The following is a 16,623-nucleotide window of genomic DNA, read 5'->3' on the forward strand; positions in this document are numbered from 1 at the left end:
TTATTCAGAAAGGAAAAGAAATCAGTTTGAACACTTTTAACTCTCTCTAAAATTGGTGCATATAGTTGTGGCTAGTATCACGCTGCAAGCCTTTTTGCAACAGTAAAAGCAATTTTCTTTTCTCCACTGAATTTTCATGAACTATTTGAAGTTTAAAACTCTTATTTAAGTGTCATCCACCAAGTACTGAAAACGCATGTTACACACGGCCGATGGCAAAAAGTTCCTTTTTCCGCCTTAAGCTAAGCCTCTCAAGTTTCGAAGATTTCATAAGAGGGCAACATTAAAAGCCATCGTAGTCATTCCAAAAATGAAGAAATTTTGCTTAAAACAGAGTCTTATTTATAGTGGTTTCTTGCCGCTATAGTTCAAGATACATGGTTTTGTGAAAAAATCGTTTTGTCTCATCTTAAATGTATCCAGAATGAGTCAATCAAAACTTAGCTCAGTGACTAGTTTCTGTGCCTTTTTGACATTACTAACTCTAGTTGTTAATGATCTCAAAGCCTCATACTAAAGATTGGTCTCAGCTTTATCTTAAGTAATCTCAATTTATCTTTTATAATCTTTGACTGTTTAATTTTTGTTTAAGAAAAACATGTATGTACAATATCCAATTTTTCACACACAGCTCGATAGGTTTGATTAAAAAAACTGATTTTAGTTTACGCTTGAAATTAATATCTTATACTGAAAAAATTTCTCAAGGAACAAAGCATGTTCGGAGAATAATAAACAAGTTATCAAGCCATATTTTGGCAAACCTCACGAATATAGTTACTTAGCGCTATCATAAGCTAATTTCCCTTTAACAAGAAACAAAGATTTTTTCTCAATAGGTCATTTTCTGTACTCTGACCATAAACTATAGACAATTGGATTCAATTCGAGACTTTCAGACGGCCAATCATCTGTAGCTATGAAACCACGAATACTGCTTTTAAGTGCCGCTGGATGTCCTTTGCCTTGTGTACTGGTGCAAGTATTGCCCTTAACGCTCTCTAAAATATGCTCTTGGTGCATTTTTGTATACCCAGTTTTAACAACGCAGAAGTAAAGAGGTGTAATGCCTGTACAGGAGACCCACCACCAAACCATTTCAGCAGCTGAATGGTGACTTCTTTGAAATCTTAGAATAACAATTTTGACGTCTTAGAAAGTTTTTGCGTAAACTTTGTTGTCTTGTTTTTTAAAAATTTCTTCAACTTTATAATATTTTTCATTTATAGAAAGATTCTTTCATGGCCGTTGCCCGCGTGCTACTTCGTGACTTCGTTTCACTAAAGAAGCCATTTTCATCTGTTGAGCCTACTTTTCTGTGAGCGTGCTTTAAGAAATTGACCGATGGTCTGATCTGATCGATATATCCTTTTTTCTTTCCACCATTGATTGTTTTCTAAGGAAGGTTTTCGAGGGCAACCCTTTCTCTTACCGACCGTAAACATGAACTTTGTAACAGCATTTATGGCAGGACTAAGTACATAGTTATGTATCTTATCTTGTCTTGTTTCATTTTGAGTTCTCTGCAAGCCCTCATCTTCTATTAACTCATGTGGTCATAATATATGTGAATTTCAGCTAACATAATAACAGCCAAAAAGAAATCTAAATTAGTTGATAACACAATAACAACAATTTCAAAACCGCATCTGTTCCATGTTATCTTACAGACAAACGCCACCAAGAAATATGAGCTTGAGGCTCCCTTACGTGCAACATATTTAAGGTTAAAGCTAACTGTCGCTATGCGTGGCTTAAAATGTCCAACTTAAGGCACACATGTAGGCGCATATAACGTTAAATTTACATACATATACACGAAGTATGTGTCTGTGGCGTGGCAACTTAACTGTACACAGCGAGTGTGTGTGCTGAAGTGTTAGTGCGACGATGAAATTGTGCTGTGTTGTTCTTCAAGTGGATTTGGAAAGTTTCTGCAGCGTAAACGCTTCAATAATAATGGGCGAAATTTTCCTAAGGAGCACCTGGCGCACTTGGTACCGTTAGCGGCTGCTATTGTTGCTGCGGCGGCGCGGACCAACACAGCTGCTCGAGCAGACCAACTTGCCGGTCGACTGACTGCGAAGCGCACCTGAGCGATTGCTTGTTTTGGTTGACTATTTCGCCAGCGCAACTTGCCCGCATGGGGTATGTGTGTGTGTGTGTCTGTGAGTGTATCGTTTGTGTTTGAGTGTTTGCGCGTGTGTGCCCCTGCAGTGGTACAAGTTTTCGGTGCTTTAAATGCCATTACGCGCAAGTGCCAGTTTGACTGCTCGCTCAAGCGTGCACACTCAAACTCACACACACATACATATGTATACATATATGTGCTGTCGTGTAGTGTATATGTGAAAACTCAATCTTGCGCCAATCTGTGCGCCAGCAACGTTCTCGTAATTGAATAAAGCAACAACAATTGGCGCAAATAGAGACTAAGTTGCGAGAAGTGTTGCTGTGCGCCGTCGAGTATGGACTTGAATTTCTCGTTATTATTATTGTAGCTGTTGAGCGAGCGCATGTAAGAGGATTTCCAGCGAAGTAGATGATGCCTCCGTACAACTTTCGACTTGGCCATGGCTGTCAATGCAAAACCAATAGGCGGCAGAGTGCTGAAGGACAGCCAAAGCCGATGCATGAGCGGAGTGAGGTGCGGCACAGCCGGTGCGTGTTGACAACTTTTACCACTATTTGGACAGCAGGCTTACTGCACAGCGGCCGGCTTGGGCAGGCAAGAGCATGCGGTGGATCAACCCGACGGGCTGCGGGCATTTGGCTTGTGGAATTCAGCAAGTCAGAAATTCGTGATTGAGACGCCAACGCGTTTTGGATTTTCGTTGAAACGAAAAAAATAACAAGCAGCAAGTTGTTGCTGCGGACAGCGCAGCGCAGAAATAAGCAAAGTAAGAAAATTGTTTTGCAGAAATTCGAAATTTCGGCAAAACTTTCCACTCACACTCATACTTAGCACCTTGCCACGTGTGCATGTGTTATCGCACTGTTGCGCCTACAAGCACACTGTCCTGCTAACATGCAACCTGCGCTAAACACACACAGCCACAAGAGCGCACACGCCATCACATCGCAAATCGTCTGCGCCGTCATCATCATCGTTTTCACTTCAATTTAAAGTTGCGAACTTTCGATTACTTTTTGTTTCGTTTGCAGCACGCAGCTAAGCGAAAAGGCAGCCGGCGCATAGCAGAGAAAACAAATACAAGCAAAAAGACAACACTCACACTCACACACTTATCTTGTTGCATGTTGATGGCGACTTGCCGCAGGTGAAAACTGTCGTCTGTTTCGTTTATTTGTTTTTGTTGTTTGCTACAAAGCGATTTGCGACTTTTTCAGTTGTTTTGCCTTTACAGTTTCATTTTATTTTTTTCATTTCCGCTTTGAATGTTGCGACTTTGCTGCCTTTGCCGCTAAGTGTCCGCTTCAAATGCTGTTCGTCGCGCGTTGAATTCAATATATTTTCCCAACGCATGTGCTGCAGAAAAAAGTTTATGTGTTTTGGAAGTGCACTAGTCAACATATAAAAATTTGCGATAACTTTTTTATTATTGCCATTTTTTATTTTCATTCGTAATATGTACCAGAATGTTCAATAAGTTTTGAAATGATTTTTTATCTTCTGCAAACCTGTTATTTTTTCATGAAAAAATGTTGCTATAATATTCAGAATTAATTTCTTTACCAGTTTAGCAAGTAATCCACAAACAAAATTCCTCTCGCATCCCAAAAAACTGATGCCATAACCTTGGGCGATTTCCGGACACGAACTCATTTCGAAGCCTAATAATCAGGTTCACAACACTCTTTAGTTTTTGTTTTGATTCAAGATCGTGCTGATAGACCCTAGCCACATCCATAGTGATAAATCGACGCACAAAATCCACTTTAACCTTTTTAAAACGTTCCAAATGCTGCTGAAGTGCCTAATGATATGTGTAGAGCCTCTACTAAATCTTTCTCAGTCAATCGACAATCTTCCAACACCATATCTTGTATCCGGTCTCAAGAGTTGCACTTTAAATATCAACTATGAAAGTTTTACGGCTAGAACAATTTTTATATATATAAATTTTCTGACCGTGTGTTTGCGTTTGAACTGCTCCTAAACGGATGGACCGATTTTGATGAAATTTTGTGTGTATGTTCAAGGAGATTTGAGAATGGTTTAGATTTACAATTTGGTCCACTGAAAAATGTTTTTTTAAATTAATTTTTCATTTGTAATTAATTGCTAATTTTAAATGTTTGACCGATGGATGGCGCTACCATCGCAGTATTCAATATTCAAACCTTAAATTGGCGTAAACGTGCATTAAACAAAACGATGCCAAAGTAAAAGGCGACATCTGTAGATCAAGTTTTCATATTGTGGACAGGGTTGTTCGTTCTTAAGTAATAAATTGTGTCATTCAATACATCTATGGGTAGCTATAATATTTTTTTCATACCTGCTAACTATTGGAGGGGGTATCTTGACAGGCAATTAACAATTGCAGAAGGCCTGGCATAAAAAATAGTGGCATAACTGAAGTATTAAAATTTAGGATTTACAGAAATCTTTTCGATGCATTGCACAGAGCAATGCAATATTTAAACGGGAACGATGAATACATATATGCGTACAATTTCAAACTGATCCTTCCTGAAAAATATTAAAATTGCTAAATATTAGGAATGGTAGAATAGAACTGCAATCAAACACACAATGCAATGAATTAAAACTGGCTCATTTATCATTCGATGAATAATATACCACGGGCATCCCAAAAGACTGATGCCATAACCTTGCCAGCCGATTTTTTTGTCTTTTCACGCTTGAGAACCGTTTCTTAATATGCAGTCCACTAGGCTGACAATCGATTGGACTCGATTGATTTCACTGATGCACAGCCCAAATTCAATAGTATTTTTACCCCAAAAACCAATTCTTTCTTAACGCACGAAATTCTTTATGATTCATTTTTTTGTAAACTAACACAAGTTGCTTCACCAAAAATGCGATTATTCCTTAACTAATACTTATAATCTAACTAATAGAAATCATATAGATGGTATTAGTAGTACTACCTATGTAACAGCCACAGTAAAACTTGGGCGGGTCCTCTAGTTACTTTATATATTTTACAAATATTTCGCCTTTCAAAATAAGTTCAAAATTCGAATAAAACTTCTATTGTCGTCAATTTGGAAAAACTAAGCTTATAAATAAACTTAAGGGGTTATATACACACAACCTTTCTCCATATCGTCATCTAAAATGCAAAACAGCATATCATCCAAAAATAATTGAAAATCGCTGTCAGATATAATAACCAATTTGTAACCATTTTATAATCGAAATTAAAATTGTTTTTTCTATATGAGTATATGATAACCAATATACAATATAACCGTTTTATAACCAAAACTGATATTTTGTGTTATATATTTTTTAGCTAGGGATCGAAAATGTAAGATTTTTGATAATAATTTCAATTTTTCAAAAAAAGGTGGTTTTTTGTGTGGGCGCCATTTTATCAAAACCTATCATTTTGACTAATTCTGCGATGGTTACCTGTATTCGCCCATTGTAATACCAACATTTTTTGGGTTTTGGATCTGTCATAATTTTAAGCAGAAAATCTTTCTCACCGCCAGATACTTTTTTGTAAAGGTTCTCCTGTGTTATTATAGGTGGCTTAAGCGGACGATGTAACTCATTTGATAAAAGGAAGATTCGTAAACACCATTACGATCGCACTCAAGGGAATCTAAATATGATAACCAAGTGCGCTAAGAAAAATAGATTACTCATAAATCCTGTTAAAAATTAGTTAGTTGTAATTACTACGAAATACCATATACCTGAAACTGGGAGGCTCTCTTATTCATCCAGTGCACAGGGTGAAGTACTTGGGGCTTATCCTGAATAGGAAGCGCGCGTAAAAGCCAAACATCGATCAAACTACCAGATCACTTTAGCGTCTTTCAAGATGAGGTGGGTGCTGTCAGGGTAGCGGTAGGTATATTAATCTAAAGTGCAGCTTCCTTTAGAGAGGTGTGCACTCATTCTGATAGCAGAGCAGTTATACTGGCAAACGTTTTTTGAGCTCACTCATTATATTAGACAAGGAAAGAATGACATCGTTAGCAATGTAATTTCATTTTATACATAGCTATATGGGTGCCCAATCACTGATGTTCTTGCTAAGGAAGGCAACTAACTCAATTTCATCACACTGTAATCGAGTCGGTTATCCGATGTCCTCATGTGCTCTAGCACAGGTCAATCAGAACTTTTGAGGCACATTCTAGAGTGTCAAAAGACAACCTATAGCGATAAAACTTCCAAATATTCGTGAGAAACTGAACAAATTTTTATTTCAGTATGTGGCATTATAAGCTAAATTTAATCTTAAAGAATGCCACTCTAGTAATTTTAGGCTTGTGACTTAACTAACACCATAATTAAGACGCTTAATTGCAGGCAATTGAAAATTTCGCGTATTTTAATGTGACAAAGGAAACCATTAAAATGCTGCCTACATTCAGGCTGAAATATGCTACTTATATAACAATTATAGTATTTGGTTAACTAGTGTAATCGCAACTACTAAGAGTTTTCACGGCATTTCGCTCCACCCGCCTGGTTCCAAAGCACTCGTTATGCAGATTAAGTATCTAAACGCAGTGCGTAATTGATACGGCTAAGCAAATATATGCACACCCAAACAAACACACGTACATGCTGAAATACTAACAAACTTATACAAAAACACCCCCACACACACACTCGCGCTTATGTAAAATACACAAATTACAAAAGGCATAAAATTACTGTAAAGCCGAATGTGAGGCGTGTGCTATGAGCGACTTGGCGTTAACTTGCCAGTGAAAACAAAAAACAACAACAACGAAAACCGTTAAACAAATGAAAAGTGCCAACAAACTTAGACATTAAGACCGCTATTATGCGACTTTGAGTGTTCGGAAACGAAAGCACCTCACAAGTATAATCAATAGCATAAGCGGAAGCGGGTGGGACGGAGCGCGGGGTGACCGAAAAGGTCACATAAATTACACCGGAAATTGCGATGCCGCAAATACTCGTAACTGCAGCACGGCAGCTGCCCGACAGATAGCGGTACTTGAACGAGAGTGAGGATAGCAGCGGGGGCACGAAGCGCTGGCGCGGCCGCCAGCCAATTTTAATGTGGCATTTAAAGAGCGTTAATGGAAATTTATGGTTTATTTGAATTTACTTTTCGTGGCAGGTGTAAACATGTGCGAGGGAGCCGAAATTAAAACAAACAAAACAAAATAAAACTCAAGGTGCAAAAAAAAATAAAAATAAAAACAAACAACAAAAAGGCAACGATGCTGAAATTAAAATTAAAATGGAAATGAAAATGAAAATGGCTTCAATTTCAGCTCAAGCAAAGAGCGGGCATAATGCGATTAAAAGCATTGCTCAAGTGATAAAGTTTAGCTGCGATGATGACGCTGATGATGCGGGCGCTGGTGTGGGTAGCGCTGCTTGAGCGCGAGTTTAAAAAGTGGGTGTCTATGTGTGGCTGCCGAGTGAGTGTGTGTGTGCGTTTGTGTGGCGGCAAAGTCGTAAAAGGGCAATTGTTGGTCTTAACTGTTGCTGCTTTTATGCCGAAGAAAGCGCTAAGTACTAAGTTAAGTTAAGTATTTAAAAATCTGAAAAAATCTTCTCGAGTATTAACCATTAAAATCCCATAACCTGTTGGATTTGCATAAGGCAAAGTTGAGTAGCACAAAGCACTAAATGTTTTAGTATTTGTGCGTCGTCTATTGCCTGCTTAATGCAAATATGCCAAGTTTAGAGGCGGAAATTAAGCGGATAAGTGTCTGCTCACTCCTTAAATATTTGCCTGAGTTTATACAATAAGCGTTTTAGAGTCAATAAAAAGACACTTAGAAATTTTATATTATAATAATTATTATTTTGTTATAAATATTATTATTATTTTTTTTTAGCGACTTTAATAGACGCCCTGCACTACCTGTTTAGATTACGAATGATCTCAATTTCAAATAGAAGAACTTCAAATGAAGTTCTGAAATAAGACCGCTTCTTCTTCTTACATTGATTTACACAAACTATGAAATGAGAATTGCAGAAATATTCTGAGAATCCTCGGGGTGGTTACTCAAAATACTTGATGAGGAGAGTCGATTTAGCCATGACCTTCTGTTTTTTTATAATATTAGAAAGCATCGAAAGTCGGAGAGCGGAGCTTTAATACGCTAAACCTAACCAACTTCCATACACTCTGTACACATCGGATAATATGGACTAAGTTATACGTTATGGGAGAAAAGAAGAGATTTAAGTCTCCTCTATTGTACGGACTGACTGACGCCTAATTTATTGTCAATGTCATATACATTCATGTCATAATTTGAGCTGCCGCTTCGCTGACTGCTTTCCATTTTACAGAGAACTTTCCACCTTAAGACTACCTCCAAGTACGGTTTTCAGTTTTCCCTTATATTTTAAAACCGTTGGCAATGACAGAGTACATGTTCAGAGTTTTCTATACACTCTGTACACATCGGACAATATGGACTAAAATCAAGATGGCCGCTGAGTGTTTGTCTCAGGTTGAAGTCCAAGTCTCCATGTTGTCTATTTATCCACGAATGTGTGTAAGGAATCAGTCTGTAGGCCCACCGTCCTTTGCATGAAGTTTGTCAGAGTTACTGCCACATTGTGATACTTCTGATTCTCTTCTCTCTTTTTGTTGCTGTAGATGTTGTCTACAGTCTAAGTTGTACAAGTACATTTGCGCGAATTTGTCTCCCTCGATGACTATCGGCATGATACTGGCTAATACCTCAGCAGCGTCATTTGAAAAACTGAGCGATCAAAACTAAGTCGTTGGATGGAAATATTGTTTTTCTGACAAATGTATCATCACGAAATTTTACACAAATTAGAATAAAACGTGCTGCTACAATCTCCGAAAATATCGTTCCAATCGGACAACTATATCATATGGCTGCCATACAAATTAATAAAACTCAAGTCCTTGTATGAAGAACTTTTTTATTTGATGAAATTTTGCATGGATTATAACCCAAGACGGTGCTATAATCTCCAGAGAAATTGTTTAGATCGGACAATCATAGCATTCAGCTGTCATACAAACTGACCGATCAACCTTAAGTTCTTATACGAAAAAGTTTTTTATGTGACAAGACATCATCATGAAATTTGCCACAGATTATTATCTTAAGTAGCGCTATAGCTTATTGCTGCCCTGTAAACTGACAGATGAAAATCAATATAAATATCTTTCTTCAACCTTTCACGCTATAAAATTTGCACCAGTTAAGTTTATTATAGCTATGGTGCAGCCATAGCTATCGTTTTTTCTTGTTTTTGTAAGAAATTTACGAGAATAAGCACAAAACAACCAAATCGACAATTTATTTTAAAATAAATATTAGATGAAACTAACAGCAGTAAAGCATTCATATTTTAGTTCGAACTCTTTGTAACGCTTCTTATTACATATTCTTCTTTATGTTATAACTACCACATGTACGATGATGTGAGTATATATGTCATATCGAACTTCTTCAACAATTGTAGAGGTGGTATGCTAGCTCTCCTTTCTTTTGTCCAAATATTAAAAACCTTGCCTCTTCTTACGGCAGCTGCTCTCCAGTGGCGGAAAATGACAATCGCTGGCCGTTTGAAGTGCGCTCCGCCTCTCGAATTCGAGCAAAGCAAATGCCAAATCGCCCGGGCTATCGTTCGAAGCATCTTCGCTTTTGCTACGAATGCGCTTGTAATACAATGGCGCTGCTTGTAGTTGGTGTTGGCTTTTGTGAGTCAACAATGCGGAAAATGGTGAAACATGTGAGCGTGAGCAGCACCATTTCACACATGAAATACTTGCACACAAAAGCTGACTGCACACAACACATATTCTGCAGATTTTTAATATCCACACGCACAAGCGTATGCTCACCGTTAATGTGCGCTGCAGCAACATGGTTGCGTAACCTGCCGTGGCACATATGTATAGCGAGTGGCTAGTATCTGCTGAATTATTTCTCTTGCTTTTGTCACATGCATTACCTTCTTCTTCTCTATCTCTTCGCATTTTCTTAAGCGTTGGGTTTCTTATCCTTGTCTTTTTCTGCAGTATTCCGCTGGAAATGGACCAAAGTCAACTTGACCTAAAATTGCTTGGGTTGCCAGCGCTGCCATATGCAAGTTTGCAGTTGTTGTAGCACGTTTTGTATATCTCTTGCCATCTTAAAAATATTTATATATACATAAAATTCAACTATATAATCCACCGGTATTTATGTTTAGTTCCACTTAGTGTCCCCCTGTTACACGCACGTGGAAATAACAACAACCAATATGCTCAAATCTACTTCTTTGGAGGAATTAGTGAAGTGGCACTTATCTCTTTATTCATACGGAAGCGCAGGGGTTTGAGAATCGTTTAGAAAACTTGATATTAGCGCTATATAAGTATTTCGATCTTCGAAAAAAGTAAGAAAAAACTTTGGTTTCCTTTGCACCGTAGCTACAAAGAAAACTTTCCATACAAAGTCTTCATTTTGATCGTTCGGTTTGTATAAAGGCGGTTCGGACAAATAAACGGCTTCCTAGGGAGAAAATTACTAATGCAAAATTTTTAATCGATATCACGAAAACTTAGCAACTAGTACGGGTATACCCAGGTTGACAGACGAACAAGGCTAAAACCACCCGGCCCGTGATCATTTACTTGTATTTAGCTTATTCATATATATTTTATGGAGTTTTTCATGTTTTCTTCTGGGTGTTACAAACTTCGTGACAAGCTATATATAGATTAGGTTAATCTGATAGGCCAATAAGCCATGAATAGACATATTTTGCGATACGCGAATGTGTTCAGTAGCTAGGTCCAAGAAGAGTAATCATCCTTTAGGATACCTGCGTATAACGCGAATTTCAATAGACTCTGTAGCTTTACCATCGACACTTTTTCCAGTGTACCATGCCATGGGTAACCCTGATGCTTAAAGCGTAATCTTGCCATTGCGAAACAAGTGAACAAGAGCTGCTTCATTGTTTCCTTGGTACCTTGCTCTAGACATTTCCTTCGGGCGTGTGTCGCATTTTAATATATCTTATTCAATATATAAAATAAGTCAACAACAATTCATATTTAATAAATAATTATTTTATTTTATTTTCTTCCAGTTCCAGTGAAAACTGCATTCTACACATATTATTGAGAGTTTCTAAAACTAACTAAACATATAGAGATCTTTACTGTAAAACCCAAGTAAGTATATTAGGCATATTAGATGAGGTCAAAATAGTGTGGTACCCCTAGTTTGAAATTTCAATAAGTCTTAATTTTTTTATATGTATCGATAGATTATATCTTCATAAATAATACATTAAAATTTAAATCGATACTTCTAATAGTTTTTGAGTTGAGGTCTCTTAAATTGTAACCACTCAGTTGAAATGGTGGGTCTGTTTATATATAAACGCCCTTTACTTCGCTTTTTTCTTGACTCGTTCCGATAAAAGCTGAATTATTTTCAATAAGAGGACCGTAAACAGGTATCTTGGGACATGCTTGATCATGCGAATTCCGATCCCACATTCGTGGAGAACATTGTAACTGCGTCTAAGACAAGGGTTTATGAGTTTGTCAAGAAAACAAGTCAACAATTATTGAAATTGAATACGTTTTCAGTCGATCGAACAGATAAAACAAAATTCGCTGAAAGCAATCACAAAAAGTGCTTATGAAAAGGGTATAGAGGTCTGGAAAAATGGTTTACATAAGTGTATTACATCCGTAGGGATTACTTTGAAGGCGACAAAATAAATACTGATGAATAATTAAATAATTATGCGTACTTTTTTGTCACAATGCCCACCTTTTCTTCCTCTACAATTGTTTTTCGTCTAAATGTACTTTGAATATCGCAAAACTGTCTCGCCTTTTGCAGCCGAAAAGAACCATAAAGCAAATGCAATTGTGCGGCGATTAGCAGCTTATGGCGATTCGGCTGCTTTGCTGTCGCTCACATGTGCTGTTATTATTTTTGGTGAGCATCTTTTTCATTCTCTTTGCACTTGTCATCGAAGGCATGTCGGTGTACCGAAAACTGGCTGCGGATTCGCAAATGTTTCGCTTTTCTCGTTTTCAGTTTCTTTTTGCGCTTTTGCTTAGATTTTCCACTGCTTTTGCTTTGTGGCTCTCGGTATGCGTGTGGCATATGCAATTTTCTGCTGACAGTCACATTCTTGTGTTGCCTTTCTCCTTCAAGCCACGTTTTCTTAATAGCTAATGTCAAGACCGCAGCCGCAAAAACGCAAAAGTGCTGCCCATCACTTGCATTGTCCACTGTGCAATTTCAGGTTGTTGCTTCTCTTTCGCGGTGGAATTGCGCTAAATTACGCTTGTCACTCATGGCTGAGCATGAACTTTTGTACTCCCTCGCTTTTGCATACAATTCTTATTTTTGTCGGGCTTTGAATCTGCCTTCTTTCTTCTTTCCCCTCCTTCGCTCTTATTCGTCGGCCTTCCACTTTGTGCCAGCATTAGCGATGCGCGCAATTAGCAGCAACTACCAAGCCGTTAAGCAGAGCGAAAGCGAGGGCAATAAACACTCATCACTGGCGAGCATTACTCATACGCACTGTAACACTCGGTAGGCTGGTTGGGTGTCGAACTCTCATAAAACATTTCTTGTCAAACAAAAAGCGATTAAAACTGCTATAAACATAAGCGCATTAATGGCGCAATAATATTATCAGCTCAGTTATTGCTTGCGCGCTCGTTGTTGTTGCTATATTTGCATTGTCTTCGTACTAGGCGTAGACCGGCTGTCTTAATATTTCCTCCAGCAAGAATTTTGATTAACATTTATTGGCTCCTCTCGCAGAAAGTGAATCCTCCTGGTGTTACTTCTGCTTTTACTTAAGCTCCTATGCGAGTTTTATAGCGGCATAGTTTAAGCGAATTTCATGTACTTTATATTAAGTCTTCTTAAATATTCAACATCGGAGCAAGAACACAAGTTCGATTTTCGTTTAAAGAATATGTGTACAATAAAATAGAAAATTTAGTCAATTGCTTCCGAAGTATCGTAGGTTTAGTATAAAGTTTTCACTTATGTGCTTCTTCTTAATTTTCTTTCCAGTTGCCTGCTATTTCTTTTTATCCATTCCATAGCACTCTTCGTCGATAGTGTATTCATGTTGTGGCATAAACTCTATTTTACTGACTCTTTCAGCTATTTACAATAATTATTACTCACCAAATCGGCGTTTTCATGAAAGACATTTTCCTTAAACGCCTCTCAACACAATTTTTTTTTGGTTTTTATGGAAATTCAACTCTCTTTCTTGAAATATTTCGACTCATTGTTATTGAAATTGGTTAGACTGTGAACGGTTATGAATTTGCGAATTAAACCATAATTAAAAATTTGTTCATTGAATGTATATAAATATATAATCTACAAAAGCTTGAAGTTGATAGTCTCTGAGATATGACCGTATTTGTAAGAGTTCTTTCAAATGCCTGAACCGATACAATTTTGAAATTTACTAATCAAGTTCTCAGATATTTGTCAGTTAAAGATCGAAAGAATAAGGATTTTGATAATAGTTAGTTCAAATATTTGAAGCCACTCTGAAATGGTTTTGGTTATTATGACGGATATGTCGTCATTACATATGGTCATTTGATCTGTTCCTTGCACCATCAAACATCTGTGCATGGCTGATTGTTTAATAGCCCTTCCAGTGCCACATTTGTCAGCGCAGCTTTCATCTATTTCCATTGGGATTTGAGGAATTTTCCTTCAGGGTGTCCTTCATCTAGCACACCAATTATAATGCGGTCATGGACCACTTCAGCGAATGATTTTGCCTTCCTCGAGTAGGGTCAATTATTTGTTAATACTATTTTGCACCCATAACAAACTTCGCTCCTGCCTTTGTGTTGACTGTTTTCAAATTCACTACAGACACTGCATTCTTCTCGGAATAACTGGTTCCCTCCGGTTTTATATGAGATCCGCACTCCATTAAGTATATATTTTTGTTGTTTTGGTTCATATTTTGCACCTACGAGAGGAAGGGAAAGTACGTAGAACTAAGGTTATCTACGGAGATTAACAGATATCCATAAGCTTCTTTCAAAAAGCGATAATTTAAGGTACCTTGCCAGGTTGTCCTTTGGAACAGATCTCGTGATACCTCGATCCAACCCTTTCCGTACTTCCAACTACAGTAAGACTCTTCATCTGAATGCTGTGCTATTGAGAAACAACAAACTCCCAACTAATAAGTCAGATCCAGTCGTCACTTTTGGGAGGGGTTCAGCGAGGGATTTTTATCTTACAAGGAAGCTTGTGTATAACCTAAATATTTTCCAATAAAATTTTAAGTGATATTAGTTAGGTATCTCTTAAACACTGGAAAACAATTGTAACAACACAAACTTGTTTTTTGTAATGCCACATCAACAACTTACGATATAAAATATTGTTAATGACAAGGTTTTAAGCATTCGGCAGGCATGAGCTCCCACTCCAGCGACTAAGCCATAAGTTCGAAAAGAGCTGCAACCAAACAAGTAAAGCGCGCAAAGCAGGCCAAATGAAAGTCTCGCCGCGAGCTGCTGTAAGTGGAGGGTGACCGGGTAGTAAAAGAGGCGCTGTGGCGCTGCTTATTTATATAAACATGTTTATAGTCGTATCTCAAACGCCATATATTAAGCTTGCTTTTGGCTGTCACTCATGATTTTGTAACAAACATATTTCAGCGTTTTTACGAGGCGATTCGCTGGAGACTATCACTGCCTACAACATGGCTTGCCCGCCTCCGCATTACAAACCGGCCATAAATGTGGCATGTGTCACACGGCACAAACATATGGCCCAGGACCAACAACCAAACACTGAGACTGTCCGGCAGCCAGCGGGTGGAGCAGCTTAACAGCGCGAAGCAGACAAACTGACAGGCTGCTCAACTAGCGGATAGTCAGCGGAGAAAAACCGACAGCTAAGGCCATCAACGGCTACACGACTGGGGAGGACATTCAAAAATGAACGAACGAGCAGACAAGCGCAAATCTGGCAACTCCATCACATGACGGCAACAGTGATCGATGACGGCGCGGCAGCATGGCGCTCCTATCCAGCGCCGAAACCCGCGCACTTTTAAGCTCACTCATTTCGGGTTCACTTGGCCGTCGCTGGTGGGGTTCTGTAGCAGCGGATTAGAGGAGATTTCGTGTCAGTTCGCCATTTGGATTTTAGCCACCATCAGACAATCTTTCACTTTCACTCATATCCACCCACTTACATAGAATATATGTCTGTACGAAATATTGGTGCTCTCCAGAGTGCGATGACATAAAATTTATTAAACGGAAACATGAGCAGCTTAAAATCTTGTTTCTAGTTAGTTTCCGTTGTCTGTCTGTCGTTGCAGCTTAAAACTCTGAGCGCTTTAACTCTTCACACAACTACTGGCAGCTTTGCTGGGCTATCAGTTACTGACATCATCGGCAGCTGCAGCTGTCCTTGCTTATTCACCTAGACTTTTCACTTCCGCCAGCATCATCAAGCGTGTACAAGCCATTTTATGATTCGCTATGTGAAACTTTATAGCTCCATGTATGTGCATACATAGAAGTATATATGTATTCTAAATCTGTATGTACTTAGATGAACACGTCATTCGATTGACTCGCAGCAGCTTTGGCAACCATGCATTAAACCACTCTGACTGGTCAGTTGTTGTTGGCAGTGCAGACACCATATATATGGAGTATATCCAATGGCGTTGTTGCCGTTAGTTTTGATTTTATGTGCAAGCAATATAAAGTTTCTGCCGTTAAAGTTAAACGGCATACTCAGTTGATAGCGTTATCCTGTAGGAAATTTTTCTTGGAACACCAAAGAAGCAAGAGAAGAAATTTAAATGAAATTTGCAGAGATACTTAACTTATACTTCGACTTTTGTGTGAAATCAGAAGCAATTACAAGTACCACCTATCCCCTGATTTGATACATTTCTCGCGTCCTAATGAAGATACTTATGTATGTAATTATAAGCTCTTAGTTTCTAAACAATTCCACAGTTCTTTGCACAATATCTACATCGACTGGCGATAGCTGTAAAGTGTTTCATAGGTTCAGTTCTCAAGCATCAGCAATTTTTAACGTCTTAAGGGTTTACTTTACGAATTACGAGTCATATTCGAGTCTGATGGCACATCTTTTAAAATACATTTTGGTTTGAAGAAATGAACATGATTGATATAAGGAATTTAAAACTTCCATCAATTCAATTTAAGTCAGTAAAGAAATACTGTTTTTATGGAGAATTTTAGCTCAATTGATTCCAGTAGCAAATTATCGTGTCATAAACAGGTCAATCGTTCGACCAGACTGGAGCAGCTCATAGTGGATGATTATTTTCCAATATCACCAAACACTCAGCTTAACCTTTCGGAACATCAATCCTGGCTTTGCGACCATTTGTTAAGCTTAACCACGCTTGGACCGTGATCATTTTCACACATTATTGTCGTATTTGATTCACTTTTT

General features: G+C 38.1%; 1 protein-coding gene across 2 annotated transcripts in view; it reads left to right on the top strand.

Moving 5' to 3' along the window:
• The window catches only part of LOC105225748 (uncharacterized), a 357,778-nt gene that overhangs the window by 200,779 nt on the left and 140,376 nt on the right, over positions 1 to 16,623 (top strand). Inside the window, exon 5 of one of the 2 annotated variants that reach the window (XM_049449564.1) lies at positions 11,237 to 11,321. The exons of the other annotated variant lie outside the window; for it this stretch is intronic. The gene's annotated coding sequence lies outside the window, so the exon portion shown is untranslated. The remainder of the gene's footprint in view (positions 1 to 11,236; positions 11,322 to 16,623) is intronic. 2 annotated transcript variants of the gene reach the window in all.

The sequence above is a fragment of the Bactrocera dorsalis genome, chromosome 2 (assembly GCF_023373825.1).
Source record: "Bactrocera dorsalis isolate Fly_Bdor chromosome 2, ASM2337382v1, whole genome shotgun sequence".
In the NCBI taxonomy this organism is placed as follows: Eukaryota; Metazoa; Arthropoda; class Insecta; order Diptera; family Tephritidae; genus Bactrocera; species Bactrocera dorsalis.